The 16802-nt window shown below is 44.9% G+C and overlaps 1 pseudogene; it reads left to right on the top strand.

Moving 5' to 3' along the window:
* The first annotated feature begins 307 nt into the window (after nt 1–307).
* Nucleotides 308–16802, top strand: part of LOC141154999 (cytochrome P450 2A11-like) — a 203302-nt pseudogene continuing 186807 nt past the window's right edge.

The following is a 16802-nucleotide window of genomic DNA, read 5'->3' as shown; positions in this document are numbered from 1 at the left end:
GACTGGCATCAGATCCAATTCATAACCATGGGTTTTCTGACTTTATCCTAATGTGTACAAGAGCTTTCAGTCTTTTACATATTTCATTATACTCAATAATCTAATATAGGCCACGAAAGTATATATCTAAGATTTTAGGTACTCTTTGCTTATGCGGAGGTTATATTTGGATAAATTTCTAAATAGTGCCATGTACGCCATCCAAGGAGCAGCCTCGAGCTCTAATTCTTGGCTACTGTATTTTTGCATTGGAAATTTTGCAAAAACTGAGCACATATAGTAGCTCAGACACCCAATGCAGTAAACACAGTGTTTCCTATAGAAGCCCTAGAGGAGCTCCAAACTAGAACTTCACTTAATCATTGTAAACTTTTATAAGCAAAAAGAAATGAAACAACACTAACCGCACCCATGGTACGAATTGTTCTTCCTTAACTTAATACGAAGCAAGCATTCTCCAAGCAAAGAAATATTATTATCTAGAAGAACTATCAGCAGCGAGGATGTATCTCCTAGAAGATGTTACTCTCCTTATGATGGTAGTGTCCTGTCTCCTATTATTCATAAGCTTGAAGCATTTTTGGAGAAAAGTGAATTTACCACCTGGACCTACCCCGCTGCCAATATTGGGCAACTATCTACAGCTAAGTAAAGGAGACATAGTGAAATCTCTGTTGAAAGTAAGTGTATATCGAGTTATGTTTGACCAAAGAGTGTTAGTAACTAGACAAACTCATATATGCCTGAATTATGCACCCAATATTGTGTAATCATTACTACCCCAGTTAAGATAATAAAGGTATTGTTGCTGAAAACGGAGGAGATCACTACTTTGGAAATGGACACTGTGGCTGCAATGGCGAACCTGTTAGAGCGCAGAACTCAGTGTTATTAGTTATGATAGCACTTGGACTGGTTCAGGGCAATAAAATATTTATGGGAATGTCTTTGTGGACTGTCCTCTGAACTAAAGCAAAAAGAAGGAAGGAATTATGTTGAATTGAGTAGAACGCTGTATTTTGGTAGTCTGGTGGGCTTTTCAGATAAAATATGGCAATCCTTAAAGGACTTGTGTTTTGGAATACTTTCCTAACTTTAAGGAGCAAATATGTTTTCTTGCATAACCATCGTGAAAAGAAACTCTTGGAAAAAGAAAACTGAGCCCTTATTATGGCTGTCAGGCCACATATCAATAAAAAGAATGGAAAGGGAAGGGGAGGAAAAGAATAATCAGGATTTTCCATGAAGGTCAAATTCATAAGAATGGTGAAAAGCTTAATTTTTCATTCAAAACGGATGGGGTCATGGTACCTAGTTTGACTATCCACCGACACTCAAGTTGGGCAAATAGGTTTTTAAGGTCTCCACTCCTGGTACCACCATGAATGACCAACTTGGCACTGTAGCACTTTGTGGGTGAGTCTACTGACTTTGTATGCCACTGTGCTTTTCTGGACACATGGCCATTTTTGACTAGTATTGGGGTTCTATTAACATTTACTGTTGCAGGGACTTTATGACTATTTCTATATATACATCCTGACTATCCCCCATACATGGAATATGTCCCTTTTGATGTTTCTAGGTGTCTAGACACCCCATGTGAAACACTATACTTTATTACATACAAGTGCCAAATTTGTCACACATTTGTGTCTTTTATCATTTTTCTCTCACCATTATGATAATAACTAAGTTCTGTCTTTTAACTGATTAAATAAATGTCATTATGTTTTATATGCATCATTGTTGTACTGACTGTTTTTTGGGTTTTTTGTTACTATGGTCTTTACCTATTTAAATAGTTCCATCCTATTCCTTATCACATATCAATTGTGCTGGTCACCAACTGTTTACTTTTTCTACAACATAGTTTACTTTTCCATCCAAATTTTTTTAGGAGGTCTTGTTTTGTGAAAGAGGAGGTTTATTATTTTGAAATGAGAATATATCTTTTCAATCTCCAATCAGTTTAGGGATAAATATGGAGAAGTGTTCACCTTCTACCTGGGTTGTCGACCAGTCGTAGTGGTCACAGGATACAAAGCTGTGAAAGAAGTTCTTGTGGACAGAGGGGATGATTTCTTGGCTCGAGGTGATATGCCTTCTTTGGATTTCCTCTACAAAAACTATGGTGAGTAATTTATCTAGATTTTATTAAGATAATCTGATAGGAGGCAGTAATGATGTTGGTAGATAGTAGAGGACCTCTGTGCAGAAGTTTCTGCGAGCCTCATGGTCTTCAAGAACCAATGGGTAAATAATGGAGTACTAATTATTAATCACCAACTTAAAGGAGTTGTTCAGTCTTCTGATAAAGGTCTCCAATATCTCTATGTGACTGCAGACTAGAGATGAGCGTTGTTCTACTCGAACTGTTCGCCAATCTCAAATTCGAGCTGTTTTGGGCGGTGTTCGAGCCGTTCGGCGAACACGAACGATTTGAGAAAAATTCGGCTGTTCGAGGTTATGTTCGATAACTGTTCGTGCACCAAAATCATAACTGGATTTTTTCTCAGTAATGATGAAAATTAATGTTAATACGCAGTTTGAGTGTACAGCGGGGTGGGGGGAGGGGCAGGGGATGGATCTCTGCAGGAACAATGAAGATCTCCATTTTTTTTTCTCTTTCCCGCATTTACAGTGGGGAGGTGCAATCTGTCAGCCTATCAGCAGCGCACACACGGAGCGAAGTGCTTTTTTTCACACAAGCAAGGGCATGTGTCATTGGCAGTGTATGTCACATGTCCTTGCCCTATAAGACCAAGCCATTTTCCCCGTCGCCACCATTTTCTCACTGCTGCAGCTGCGTGTTAGACGGCACCGCTGTTGCTGTGTGCGCTATACCTTGTTAATTTCAAGCCAATTTTCGCACAAATCTACAGATAGCTTGGGAGTAGGGAATAGTTGTGATTGCAGTCCTTTTAAGGACTAGGTTACAGCATTTCCTACGACTTTTATCAGGCAGGTCTGTGCTCTTAAATAGATAGATTGTGGGAGTAAAGACTAATTGTAATTGCAGTCCTTTTCAGGACTAGGTTACATCAGTTCCTATCAGTTTTTGCCAGGCAGGTCTGTGCCAGTGCTGTGCAAGTTTTTTTCACAGCATTTGGCTGAACCTAGCAAAGCTAATCCTTTTTGGCCTATTGCAGAGTGTGTTAGTCAGTGGAGTAGCCTATCTGTGCTGCAAGATATACCACCTGTGTATAGAATACCAATTTTTTTACTGCACCTAGTGAAGTAAAATCTTTTGGGGATAGCATCATTCTATTAGTCCATCTATACTGACCTCCATCAGGTTGCAAATTGAATATAATTTTTTTCTGCATCTAGCTCTGAAAAAATATTTGGGCTTCTAGCTGTGTGTAGGACTTGTTCTATTAGTTCATCTATACTGACCTCCATCAGGTTGCAAACTGAATACAATTTTTTTCTGCATCTACCTCTGAAAAAATATTTGGGCTTCTAGCTGTGTGTGGGACTTGTTCTATTAGTCCATCTATACTGACCTCCATCAGGTTGCAAATTCAAAATAATTTTTTGTCTGCATCTAGCTCTGAAAAAATATTTGGCCTTCTAGCAGTGTGTGGGACTTTCTCTATTAGTCCATCTATACTGACCTCCATCAGGTTGCAAATTAAAAATATTTTTTTGTCTGCATCTAGCTCTGAAAAAATATTTGGCCTTCTAGCAGTGTGTGGGACTTTCTCTATTAGTCCATCTATACTGACCTCCATCAGGTTGCAAACTGAATATAATTTTTTTCTGCATCTAGCTCTGAAAAAATATTTGGCCTTCTAGCAGTGTGTGGGACTTTCTCTATTAGTCCATCTATACTGACCTCCATCAGGTTGCAAATTAAAAATAATTTTTTGTCTGCATCTAGCTCTGAAAAAATATTTGGCCTTCTAGCAGTGTGTGGGACCTTCTCTATTAGTCCATCTATACTGACCTCCATCAGGTTGCAAATTCAAAATAATTTTTATCTGCATCTACCTCTGAAAAAATATTTGGCCTTCTAGCTGTGTGTGGGACTTTTCTATTAGTCCATGTATACTGACCTCCATCAGGTTGCAAACTGATTATAATTTTTTTCTGCATCTAGCTCTGAAAAAATATTTGGCCTTCTAGCAGTGTGTGGGACTTTCTCTATTAGTCCATCTATACTGACCTCCATCAGGTTGCAAATTAAAAATAATTTTTTGTCTGCATCTAGCTCTGAAAAAATATTTGGCCTTCTAGCAGTGTGTGGGACTTTCTCTATTAGTCCATCTATACTGACCTCCATCAGGTTGCAAACTGAATATATTTTTTTTCTGCATCTAACTCTGAAAAAATATTGGGCTTCTAGCTGTGTGTGGGACTTGTTCTATTAGTCCATCTATACTGACCTCCATCAGGTTGCAAACTGAATATAATTTTTTTCTGCATCTAGCTCTGAAAAAATATTTGGCCTTCTAGCAGTGTGTGGGACTTTCTCTATTAGTCCATCTATACTGACCTCCATCAGGTTGCAAATTAAAAATAATTTATATCTGCATCTAGCTCTGAAAAAATATTTGGCCTTCTAGCAGTGTGTGGGATTTTCTCTATAATAATTTTTATCTGCATCTACCTCTGAAAAAATATTTGGGCTTCTAGCTGTGTGTGGGACTTGTTCTATTAGTCCATCTATACTGACCTCCATCAGGTTGCAAATTGAATATAATTTTTTTCTGCATCTATCCCAGCCAATAGTTTTGGCCTAATACCACAGTTTGGCCACTCAGCTCTGCTCGGTTCCCATCCATTGTTTTTTTGTGCAAACAACTCCAGAGTTAGTGAATTAGTTAACCACCAAAATGAGTGGAAAAAGGCCTGCTGCTGGTGGAAAGGGGAATAGGCGTGTTGGGAAGGGGAAAAAAGGTTGTGTCCGTGGGGTAGGTGTTAAAGCAACAGTAACATCTGCAGAAGAAAGACCATCTTCCAGCCAAACTAAAATGTCTACTTCTTTTAGCGGACAGTGTGATAAGATCCCTTTCTTACGGCCACGCCAATCGCTACAAATTCCAGATGAGGCACAAAAACAGCAGGTGCTTCAACGGATATCAAGTGCTCCTTTAAGTGGGCTCTCCTCCACATCAACTTCAACATCACAAATACTCCAGTCCTCAAAGGTGTCACCCCAATCGCACTTGCTTCCTCACAGCTCCCAAATCTCCAGCTGCCCGTCTGAGTATGAGGTAGAACAGATGGTTGAGTCTGCAGAGCTGTTTACTCATACTATAGCCTGGGAATTAGAGGTCGACTCCAGCGCTTCTGTGAATCCAGACGAGGAAATGATCTGCACTGATGCCCAGAATCTTTATGAGTCGGATCCAGGACCAGACGCAGAAGGTTCTGACCATAATGTAGACCCTCATTCCCAAACTGTAACTTCTGTTGGTGGAGACAATGAAGAAGACGATGATGAGACTCAAATACCTGATTGGAGCGACAACTTTAGTTTTTTGTCAGGGCAGGAACAGGTTGGCTCTGAGGACGACGGGTGTGATAACGCACAGGGTGATGATGATGAGGTTGGAGATCCCACTTACTGTCAACCCACAGTCAGCCAAGAGACGAGTAGTGTTGAGCCACCCCCGTAGTGTTCGAGTTCGGTTCGGTTCGTCGAACACCCGTGTGTTCGCCGAACTGTTCGTCGAACTGTTCGTCGAACACCTTCGAACACCGTTAAAACCAATGGCAGGCAAATAAAAACACATAGAAACACATAGAAAACACCTTCAAAGGTGTCCAAAAGCTGACAAACTGCTCAGAAGACACAACTAACACATGGAAAAGTGACAAGTACATATAGTCATGCGAAAAGAAAAGAGGTGGAGGAGTAAAAGGAGGGGGAGACACAGATATAGGCATGTCATGCCCTTCTAAAATCCAAAAAGCGAGAAGCCGACACGTTCAGTCCGCTCCTGCCCGTGCCACCTCCGTGTCGCCGGGTTTGTGCCAGAGCCGCGGTGAACCCTGACGGCCAGCCCCCCTCTCCCAATACTGGTGCATGTCCGCTGGTGGGTCGAGCAAGCCCCCCTGTGGTGGAGGCAGCTCTAAGCTTTTTAATTTAAATTGTCTCTCTAATTTGAATAAATACACTTTAAATCCATTTACAAGGATCTATTGGAGGGCAAGTCTCATGCCAGCAGCCGCGTAATTCCAGCTCCAGTAGCGTCCACTAAAGCTGCTGCAGTTAAAAAGCTTTTATAAGGATCGAGCTCGGCTGTCCACCGCAAGGCATCCTACTGCCAGTCCCAGCCCCTATGCCTTTGGGTGCCTCCTGATGCTCTTCACTGAGTATCCCGTGGTCCCGAAGCATTTCCTTTGAAAAAATGAAGTGTCCAAACTACAGGTGGTGTAGCTTGCTTAACAGCCGGGATAATCCGCTGACTAGCAGACCCTGCTACTAGGCACAAAGTATTTCCTGGGCTAGATGCAGTTAAAAATTTGTAATTAGATACTCTCGTTGGATGCTGAGAAAGCATTCCATAGAGTCTCCTGGCACGCCATATATGATTCTCTTAAAAAGCTTGGGGTAGGGGTCTAGGGGACACTTTTATAGCCAAAATCACAGCCCTGTATCGCAATACGTCACCTAGGCTGAAGATAAATGGAACTGTAGCACCCTGAGGGCTCGGTTGCTACAGAGGTATTGCACCTCACCCAGAGGTGTGATATCTCACTCTCAGGTAAGGATGTAGTGTGGATCAGGACCCGACACCTGCATGCATTACACCACATTGCCGTGGGGCAGGGCGACCAATATGCCCCTGAGATGGGCACGACAGTCCCTGTCCCTGGCTGGAGTGGGGGGAGGGAACACTGAGGAAGGGGAACCCTGTAGTGCAGGAGCAGGGAGGAAGCAGTTCCTGGGTGCATTGAGAAGGGAGTATAAAAGGTGGGCACCATCTTAGTTCAGTGCAGAGAAGTCTGAGCAGAAGTGGCAGGGAGCAGGGGCTCTGCATGAGCTCTGCTCCAGAGGCGGGCCTAGTAACAGAGGCCCAGGCCTGGAAGAGGGAGAAGGAAGGAAGAGGAGCGGAGAAGGCTCCAGGAACGAGGAACGAAGGGATCTCAGGGGTGCGGACGGGCGAGTCGCCACCGCACGCCCGAATCGACCTGCGTGGAGGGGTCAGGCCAAAGGGGGAGACCGGTCCCCGAAACTAGTGGAGGCAGGAAACGACCCTCAGCTAGAAACAGGAGGCTGTGACATTTATGTGGCGCAGCCCCTCGCTACACCCGCTAGGAAGGCACCACATAGGGTCAGGGAAACTGGCGCCAAGTTTACCAAGAGGAGGCCCGAGGCAGCCGGACAGAAGCGTTGGTAAGAAAGGCCAGACAAAGGACACACAAAGGGGGTCCTGTGAAGCACTCCAAAGTTATCTGGGAGTTGTCTGAGCCCCTCACCTGGTGAGCACAGTACGAATTGGGCAGCCGTTACCTGCAGACGTGGTCTGGATAATAAGAACTGTGAGTAAAGGCCCTGGACTGCATCACTGACTCCGTGTCATTACTACTGCTGCCCTGCACCATCACCCCCATCCTCCGCATACACTGCCCTGAGGCTATACTCCCGTGGGGAGTTATGCTACGCTCTGCTGCACCCACAACACCAGCCTCAGCGGTCTGCCCTGGAGCGGCGGTTCACTCTGACCGCAATCCACGGGTGGCGTAGTCGGACATTTAAACATCAAAACCACATAAATAGTTCCGCCACTGGTTTGACCACCCTGAGCCACAGAACCGGGTTGCCGCCACGGAGACTACAACCACCAGCATCCACCAAAAAGGGTCCGGCTCCGGGTGTCCCAAGGCCCAGGGGGCGCATCAGAACTAGTGTTGAGCCACCCCCGTAGTGTTCGGGTTCGGTTCGGTTCGTCGAACACCGGGATGTTCGAGGAACTGTTCGTCGAACTGTTCGTCGAACACCTTAGAACACCGTCGAACACCGTTAAAACCAATGGCAGGCAAACAAAAACACATAGAAACACATAGAAAACACCTGCAAAGGTGTCCAAAAGCTGACAAACTGCTCAGAAGACACTCTCTTTAAAAAAGCCGGCCGGCAAATTCAGCAGCGGCATACACCGGTACCCGACAATTTAGACAAGAAGGAATAGAGCATCACACATAGATTAGATAGATAGAAATATGTCAGTCACACATATAAGAAGCACAGTGACAGTCTTGGTTACTGCACTTGTCATTTAGTGTAAAAGATTTATTAAAAAAAATATTAGTGTTTTCATGCACCGTCTCTTTAAAAAAGCCGGCCGGCAATTCAGCATCTGTACCCGACAATTTATAACAGACAGAATAGAGCTTCACACATAGATTAGATAGATAGAAACATGTCAGTCACATATATATGAGGTACAGTGATAGTGTTGCTTACTGTACTTGTCATTTAGTGTAAAGGATTTATTTAAAAAAATAATAGTGTTTTCATGCACTGTCTCTTTAAAAAAGCCGGCCGGCAATTCAGCAGCGGTACTCGACAATTTAGAACAGAAACATAGAGCATCACACATAGATTAGATAGATAGAAACAGGTCAGTAACATATATATGAAGTACAGTGACAGTGTTGGTTACTGTACTTGTCATTTAGTATTAAAATAAAGGATTTATTATTAAAAAAATTGGCGTGGGGTTCCCCTTAATTTTAGGCTCTAGCGGAGGTTAAGCAGACGGCTGGGGCAGATGTTTGAAGCCTGGGAAGGGGGTAATACCCACGGAGCTTCCCAGGCTACTAATATCAGCCCCCAGCTGAATACATAGCCTTTACTAGCTATTAAAATGGGGGACCCCCCAAAAAAAATGACGTGGGGTCCCCCCTAATTTAATAGCTAGCAAAGGCTAGGCAGACAGCTGGGGGCTGATATTAATAGCCCAGGAAGGGAGCCATGAATATTGGCCCCCTCCCAGGCTAGAAACACCAGCCGTCAGCCGCCCCAGAAATGGCGCATTCATAGCATGCGCCAATTCTGGCACTTAGCCTCGCTCTTCCACGCTGCCCTGTAGCGGTGGCAGGGGGTAATAGGGCTGGGGTTGATGTCAGCTTATAATGCCAGCTGACATCAAGCCCAGGTTAGTAATGGAGAGGCGTCTATAAGACACCCCCATTACTAACCCCATAGTCAAAGTTAAAAAAAACACAAACACCCAGAATAAAGTCCTTTAATTGAAATAAACACACAATCCTTTATTGTTCTAAATTAAACCATACTTACCATCACGCCCATTCCAGCTGAAGCCAACGATCTCCTGCAATAAAAGAAAAATAATAAAGCAACCTCATCCTTACCTTTCCATGGTTCCCACGACAGCTTCAGCTCTGCTACATCGAGATGACAGGCTGGACCGCAGCAGAACGCTGCCATCCAGCCTGTCATCCCGCAGACACTGAGAAGCGCAGGCTTGCTTGCGCTGCTCAGCGTCTCTCTGTGACGACATCCAGATGAGCCGAGTTCATGTCCAATGAACTCGGCTCACCTCATGCACGTCACTGACAGCGTGGGAAAATTCTCACGCTGAAGCGCTGATTGCAGGAGAATTTTCCCACGCTGTCAGTGACGTGCAGGAGGTGAGCTGAGTTCATTGGACATGAGCTCACCTCATGCACATCACTGACAGCATGGGAGAATTCTCCTGCACTCAGCACTTCAGCGTGAGAATTTTCCCACGCTGTCAGTGACGTGCATGAGGTGAGCCGAGTTCATTGGACATGACCTCGGCTCATCTGGATGCTGTCACAGCGAGACAGTGAGGAGCGCAAGCATGCCTGCGCTTCTCAGTGTCTGCGGGATGACAGACTGGATGGCAGCGTTCTGCTGCGGTCCAGCCAGTCATCTCGATGTAGCAGAGCTGAAGCTGTCGTGGGAACCATGGAAAGGTAAGGATGAGGTTGGTTTATTATTTTTCTTTTATTGCAGGAGATCGTTGGCTTCAGCTGGAATGGGTGTGATGGTAAGTATGGTTTAATTTAGAACAATAAAGAATTGTGTCTTTATTTCAATTAAAGGACTTTATTCTGGGTGTTGTGTTTTTTTTAAATACTTTACTAGAAATTCATGGCGGTCATGTCTAATACTGGCGTGACCCCATGAATTTTGGGCTTGGGGCCAGCTGATAATACCAAGCTGGCCCTAACCCCTTTATTACCCAGTGAGCCACCGCACCAGGGCCCTGGATGAGTTGGGTACAGCGCCAGAAGATGGCGCTTCTATGAACGCGCCATTTTCCGGGGTGGCTGCGGACTGCAATTTGTAGCGGGGGGGGGGCCCAGAAAGCTTGGTCCTCCCTGCTCTGCAGATTCCAGCCCCCAGCTGCCTAGTTGTACCTGGCTGGACACAAAAATAGGGCGAAGCCCCACGTACTTTTTTTTTAATTATTTCATGAAATTCATGAAATAATTAAGAAAAAAAGGGCTTCCCTATATTGTTGTGTCCGGCCAGGTACAAATAGGCAGCTGGTGGATGGGGGCAGCCCGTTCCTGCCTGCTGTACCTGGCTGGACACAAATATAGTGCGAAGCCCCACTTCAATTTTTTTTAATTATTTCATGAAATTCATGAAATAATTAAGAAAAAAAGGGCTTCCCTATATTGTTGTGTCCGGCCAGGTATAAATAGGCAGCTGGTGGATGGGGGCAGCCCGTTCCTGCCTGCTGTACCTGGCTGGACACAAATATAGTGCGAAGCCCCACTTCAATTTTTTTTAATTATTTCATGAAATTCATGAAATAATTAAGAAAAAAAGGGCTTCCCTATATTGTTGTGTCCGGCCAGGTATAAATAGGCAGCTGGTGGATGGGGGCAGCCCGTTCCTGCCTGCTGTACCTGGCTGGACACAAATATAGTGCGAAGCCCCACTTCAATTTTTTTTAATTATTTCATGAATTTCATGAAATAATTAAGAAAAAAAGGGCTTCCCTATATTGTTGTGTCCGGCCAGGTACAAATAGGCAGCTGGTGGATGGGGGCAGCCCGTTCCTGCCTGCTGTACCTGGCTGGACACAAATATAGTGCGAAGCCCCACTTCAATTTTTTTTAATTATTTCATGAAATTCATGAAATAATTAAGAAAAAAAGGGCTTCCCTATATTGTTGTGTCCGGCCAGGTACAAATAGGCAGCTGGTGGATGGGGGCAGCCCGTTCCTGCCTGCTGTACCTGGCTGGACACAAATATAGTGCGAAGCCCCACTTCAATTTTTTTAAATTATTTCAGGAAATTCATGAAATAATTAAAAAAAATTGACGTGGGGCTTCGCACTATATTTGTGTCCAGCCAGGTACAGCAGGCAGGAACGGGCTGCCCCCATCCACCAGCTGCCTATTTGTACCTGGCCGGACACAACAATATAGGGAAGCCCTTTTTTTCTTAATTATTTCATGAAATAATTTAAAGAAAATTGACGTGGGGCTTCGCCCTGTTTTTGTGTCCAGCCAGGTACAACTAGGCAGCTGGGGGCTGGAATCCGCAGCGCAGGGAGGCCCAAGCTTTCTGGGCCACCCCCGCTGCAAATTGCAGTCCGCAGCCACCCCGGAAAATGGCGCGTTCATAGAAGCGCCATCTTCTGGCGCTGTACCCAACTCATCCAGGGCCCTGATGCGGTGGCTCACTGGGTAATAAAGGGGTTAGGGCCAGCTTGGCATTATCAGCTGGCCCTAAGCCCGAAATTCATGGGGTCACGCCAATATTAGACATGACCACCATGAATTTCTAGTAAAGTATTTAAAAAAAACACAACACCCAGAAAAAAGTCCTTTAATTGAAATAAACACACAATTCTTTATTGTTCTAAATTAAACCATACTTACCATCACGCCCATTCCAGCTGAAGCCAACGATCTCCTGAAATAAAAGAAAAATAATAAAGCAACATCATCCTTACCTTTCCATGGTTCCCATGACAGCTTCAGCTCTGCTACATCGAGATGACAGGCTGGACCGCTGCAGAACGCTGCCATCCAGCCTGTCATCCCGCAGACACTGAGAAGCGCAGGCTTGCTTGCGCTCCACAGTGTCTCTCTGTGAGGGCATCCAGATGAGCCGAGTTAATGTCCAATGAACTCGGCTCACCTCATGCACGTCACTGACAGCGTGGGAAAATTCTCCTGCACTCAGCGCTTCAGCGTGGGAGAATTCTCACACTGAAGCGCTGAGTGCAGGAGAATTCTCCCACGCTGTCAGTGACGTGCAGGAGGTGAGCTGAGTTCATTGGACATGAGCTCACCTTATGCACGTCACTGACAGCGTGGGAAAATTCTCCTGCACTCAGCGCTTCAGCGGGAGAATTCTCACGCTGAAGCGCTGAGTGCAGGAGAATTCTCCCACGCTGTCAGTGACGTGCAGGAGGTGAGCTGAGTTCATTGGACATGAGCTCACCTTATGCACGTCACTGACAGCGTGGGAGAATTCTCCTGCACTCACCGCTTCAGCGTGAGAATTTTCCCACGCTGTCAGTGACGTGCATGAGGTGAGCCGAGTTCATTGGACATGAACTCGGCTCATCTGGATGTCGTCACAGAGAGACGCTGAGCAGCGCAAGCAAGCCTGCGCTTCTCAGTGTCTGCGGGATGAGAGGCTGGATGGCAGCGTTCTGCTGCGGTCCAGCCTGTCATCTCGATGTAGCAGAGCTGAAAGCTGTCGTGGGAACCATGGAAAGGTAAGGATGAGGTTGCTTTATTATTTTTCTTTTATTGCAGGAGATCGTTGGCTTCAGCTGGAATGGGCGTGACGGTAAGTATGGTTTAATTTAGAACAATAAAGGATTGTGTCTTTATTTCAATTAAAGGACTTTATTCTGGGTGTTTGTGCTTTTTTTAACTTTGACTATGGGGTTAGTAATGGGGGTGTCTTATAGACGCCTCTCCATTACTAACCTGGGCTTGATGTCAGCTGGCATTATAAGCTGACATCAACCCCAACCCTATTACCCCCTGCCACCGCACCAGGGCAGCGTGGAAGAGCGAGGCTAAGTGCCAGAATTGGCGCATCCTATGAATGCGCCATTTCTGGGGCGGCTGACGGCTGGTGTTTCTAGCCTGGGAGGGGGCCAATATTCATGGCTCCCTTCCTGGGCTATTAATATCAGCCCCCAGCTGTCTGCCTAGCCTTTGCTAGCTATTAAATTAGGGGGGACCCCACGTCATTTTTTTTGGGGTGTCCCCCATTTTAATAGCTAGTAAAGGCTATGTATTCAGCTGGGGGCTGATATTAGTAGCCTGGGAAGCTCCGTGGGTATTACCCCCTTCCCAGGCTTCAAACATCTGCCCCAGCCGTCTGCTTAACCTCCGCTAGAGCCTAAAATTAAGGGGAACCCCACGCCAATTTTTTTAATAATAAATCCTTTATTTTAATACTAAATGACAAGTACAGTAACCAACACTATCTCTGTACTTCATATATATGTGACTGACATGTTTCTATCTATCTAATCTATGTGTGAAGCTCTATTCTGTCTGTTATAAATTGTCGGGTACCGCTGCTGAATTGCCGGCCGGCTTTTTTAAAGAGACGGTGCATGAAAACACTATTATTTTTTTTGATAAATCCTTTACGCTAAATGACAAGTACAGTAAGCAGCACTGTCACTGTACTTCGTATATATGTGGCTGACATGTTTATATCTATCTAATCTATGTGTGAAGCTCTATTCTTTCGGTTCTAAATTGTCGGGTACAGGTGTATGCCGCTGCTGAATTGCCGGCTTTTCATGTTTCACTGTTAGCACTGTTCCCATCGATTTGGGCAATCACTGTAATGCCACAACCACCATGGCTGTGGCATTACAGTGAGTGGCAGACAATCGCTGCATGATTGGTGCTCTAAATAGCGCCAGACATGCAGGACACGCTTTTGGTGCACGAACAGTTATCGAACATAACCTCGAACAGCCGAATTTTTTGCAAATCGTTCGGGTTCGTCGAACAACTCGAACACCGCCCAAAACAGCTCGAATTTGAGATTGGCGAACAGTTCTAGTCGAACACCGCTCATCTCTAGTCAGAACATTTTCATCACCTTTCACAATCACCAATGGGACAAGGCAGGGATGTTCTCTGTCCCCTCTCTTATACATCCTAGTGACGGAGCACCTGCTCTCATCAATTCGCCATAACCCCAATATTAGGTGGATTGAGGTGGGAGGCACCGAGTACAAGTGCTCTCTATTTGCTGATGATGTCCTAGTATATATCACTCAATCACATATATCCATCCATGCTGTTATGGCTGAAATAGATCACTTTGTTACATGGTCAAATTTTAAAATCAATGCAGCGAAGTCTGAGGCCCTCGATGTCTCCCTCCCCAAATCCATATAGGATTCCATCCAGTCCTACTTTCCCTTTGCCTGGCCCTCACAGGGTATCAAATACTTAGGAATTCCTATTCATAGAGACCTCTCCCATCTATGTTATCTTAATTTTGGGCCCTTTATTGAACAACTCCATACAGACCACGGTTGGCAAGTTAGAACTGTAAGATTCACTACGTGAACCACTGGTGTTTTGTGGAAAAGCACATGTACACTGTGTTCCAAATTATTATGCAAAAAGTGTTTAGGAGTGATAAGGGAAGAATTTGTTTGTTTGTCAGTTAAACTCATTGATGGTGATGTGTGTCAGGGCTCTTTATATCACTGTAAGCAATTGCAAACACCTGTGCTAATTAGTTTGGCAGGTGTGTCCAATGAATGGCAAGACTACTTAAGAAGGCTGTCTCACATTATTAAGCAGCCTACATTTTCTGCCAAAATGGGAAAGAAAAAGGATGTGTCGGCTGCTGAGAAGCAACAAATTGTGGAGTGTTTAGGTCAAGGCATGACTACAATCAACATTGTGCGATGATCAGGATGAAGTGTCTTGGCAATCAAGAAGTATGTAGCTGATTCACAGTACACACGTGTGCGTGCTGATAAGGGCAAATTGAGGACTCTTTCCCACAGGCAATTACGTCAGGTTGAAAGAGCAGCGGCAAAAAAGCCTTGTCATAGCAGCAGACAAGTTTTTGAAGCTGCTTGTGCCTCCAACGTCCCCCGAACAACAAGATGCAGGGTCCTTCAGAGGTTTGCAGCTGTGCATACGCCATCCTGTCGACCTCCTCTATCCACTTCACACAAGCAGAAACGGCTCCAGTGGGCCAAACATTACATGAAGACTGATTTCAAAACTGTTTTGTTGACGGATGAGTGCCGTGCAGCGCTCGATGGTCCAGATGGATGGAGTGGAGGATGGCTGGTTGATGGACACCCCACGCAAACACGGCTACAGCGCCAACAAGGAGGAGGTGGAGTAATCTTTTGGGCTGGAATCATGGGGAGAGAGATTGTCGGCCCCTTTAGGATCCCTGAAGGCGCTAAAGATGAACTCCATAATGTATGTGGATTTTCTCAAACAGCACTTCCTGCCATGGTTCAAGAAGAAGAAACATGTATTTCACAGCAAGATCATTTTTCTGCATGATAATGCACCATCTCATGCTGCACATAAAACATCTGCATCTCTGGCTGATATGGGCATAAAAGGGGACAAACTTATGGTGTGACCCCCATGCTCCCCTGACCTCTACCCCATTCAGAACCTTAGGAGCATCATTAAAAGGAGTGTCTATGATGGCGGGAGGCAGTTCACATCTAAGCAACAGCTCTGGGAGGGTATTCTGTCCTCATGCAAAACAATTGAAGCAGAAACCATCCAAAACCTGACAAATTCAATGGACGAGAGAGTTCAGAAACTCCTTTCGAACAAGGGGTCCTATGTGAAAATGTAACATCACCTAGAATAAAGTTTTGAGTTGAAAACTGTTTGATTTCAGTTTCTAACAACCTGCTAATGCTTATAATTTCAAAAATGACCATTTTTTTGGTCTTTATTAAAATGAAAAGGTTGATCGAAAAGTTTGGGGGATCTAAGAGTGTGGCAACACAGTAGTCATGATTACTTCGAATTCTGACAATATGAGGGTCATGCTGCAGGTAGTGCAGCAAGAAGGCACTTATGTGTCTTGCGCATCTCGGAGCCCCAAAATTATTTTCCGGGCTAGATGCAGCTAAAAATTATTATTAATTTTAAATCTGGTGAAGCTTTAGTATAGATGGCCTAATAGGATCAGTGCTGCACACTGCTACAAAGCCCAAATTATTTTCCAGCCAAGATACAGATAAACATGATTAGTAATTTGAAAGCTTAAAACGGTTGGTAGGGTGATTTTAACCAATCATCAAGCTTTTACTCTCCCCAGGATGACACAGGGGTAGAAAAGTCGTTTCGGATCCATGATTTGTTCATCTTTATGAACGTGAGTCTGTCTACATTATCAGTGGAGAGCCGCGTGCGCTTATCTGTCAGCACACCACCAGCAGCGCTGAACACACGTTCAGACAGAACGCTGGCTGCGGGGCATGACAAGATCTCCAAGGCGTAAGTGGCTAGCTCCGGCCATTTATCCAGATTGGAAGCCCAAAAAGAGCAAGGGTCCAGTGACACAGTCATGGCTTCAATGTTTACTTGGAGATACTCCTGTACCATCGTCTCTAGGCGTTGACTATGTGTCAGACTTCTTGTCTCCTGTGGCCTTGCAAAGGATGGGCTAAAAAAGTGGTGAAATGATTCCGCAAAATTGATGTTACCAGCAGATACTGTGGTTCTGTTACGGTTTGAGTGCTGAACACTTGACGGTCCCACGGTTGGCAAGTTGGAACTGTGAGATTCACTACGTGCACCACTGGTATTTTGTGGAAAAGCACATGTAAGATTCTGCAACAGTCTC

This window comes from Phyllobates terribilis, unplaced genomic scaffold (genome assembly GCF_046119375.1).
Source record: "Phyllobates terribilis strain yellow unplaced genomic scaffold, ASM4611937v1 Scaffold_7__3_contigs__length_470593459, whole genome shotgun sequence".
Classification (NCBI taxonomy): domain Eukaryota; kingdom Metazoa; phylum Chordata; class Amphibia; order Anura; family Dendrobatidae; genus Phyllobates; species Phyllobates terribilis.
The sequence above is the reverse complement of the archived record's forward strand: the minus strand, read 5'-3'. Positions and strand labels throughout refer to the sequence as shown.